This window comes from Schistocerca serialis, chromosome 2 (genome assembly GCF_023864345.2).
Source record: "Schistocerca serialis cubense isolate TAMUIC-IGC-003099 chromosome 2, iqSchSeri2.2, whole genome shotgun sequence".
In the NCBI taxonomy this organism is placed as follows: domain Eukaryota; kingdom Metazoa; phylum Arthropoda; class Insecta; order Orthoptera; family Acrididae; genus Schistocerca; species Schistocerca serialis.
The window spans coordinates 1129663909-1129665016 of record NC_064639.1 but is presented as its reverse complement, the minus strand read 5'-3'; the positions used below and the strand labels follow the sequence as shown (position 1 = coordinate 1129665016).

Genomic DNA, 1108 nt, shown 5'->3' with positions numbered 1-1108 from the left:
CGAAAAAATGACGACACAGTAAAGAGTTCACACAATACGCAGCTACTTCGCGTACTAAATTCCCATAGAGGCGTAGTGGCGTCAGTAAGGTTAACCGGGCACAGAAATGTGCGATCCCTACAGTGAACAAAAAAACTATCAAGTGTTGTCCTTGCGAACTATGAATACTCCAAATAGAAGGCCAGGTAAAAAGGATTGAAGACGTCTTCACGATAATAACTTCGGGGATAAGCAAAAGCTTCTCAAGTAATTCGGTGTAAGTTGAAGCTTGGAGAGTCAACGGCCTTGTCGCAGTGGTAACACCGGTTCCCGTCAGATCACCGAAGTTAAGCGCTGTCGGGCTGGGCCAGCACTTGGATGGGTGTCCATCCGGTCTTTCGTGCGCTGTTGGCAAGCGGGGTGCACTCAGCCCTTGTGAGGCAAACTGAGGAGCTACTTGATTGAAAAGTAGTGGCTCCAGTCTCGGAAACTGACATACGGCTGGGAGAGCGGTGTGCTGACCACAAGCCCCTCCATATCCGCATCCAGTGACGCCTGTGGGCTGAGGATGACACGGCGGCCGGTCTGTACCGTTGGCTCTTCCAAGGCCTGTTCGAAAGGAGTTGAATGTTCGAGAAAAATATGGAAACACCGCGAGAAAAACCACACTTGAACATAAATTCAGGTGTTAGCCAAGTCTGCAGGTTGTGCTGCTATATTTTACCGCGAGCGGCAAATATCAGCCGTGATCGTCAGCACAGTGCCGTGTGGAGTCACGAGTGCATTATGCAGGGGCTGAGTGAATTCGAACGAGGGCAGGTTGTTGGTACTCGTATGGAGGGCGCTTCCGTAACCAAGGGAGCAGAAGTGATTGGTGTTTCAAGAGGCACCGTGTCGAATATTTATACCACATAAAGGGAAAGCGGAGAAATATCATTCGTGAGTCATAAAGCGGATGCAAGCATGTGTTGTGTGATCATGAAGATATTCGTTGAAGATGATTGTGACGAGAAACAGCGGGACATTAGCTGCAAAGGTCACTGCAGAACTGAACGTCACACTCACGAACCCTTTCGGCACCAAAACAACAGGAAGGGAGCTCCACAAGCAGGGAATCGCAGGGCCAACT

The 1108-nt window shown here is 49.7% G+C and overlaps 1 pseudogene; it reads left to right on the top strand.

Annotated features, from left to right (window-relative positions):
* The first annotated feature begins 275 nt into the window (after positions 1–275).
* LOC126459140 (5S ribosomal RNA) lies at positions 276–393 on the top strand (annotated as a pseudogene).
* The last annotated feature ends 715 nt before the right edge of the window (positions 394–1108 follow it).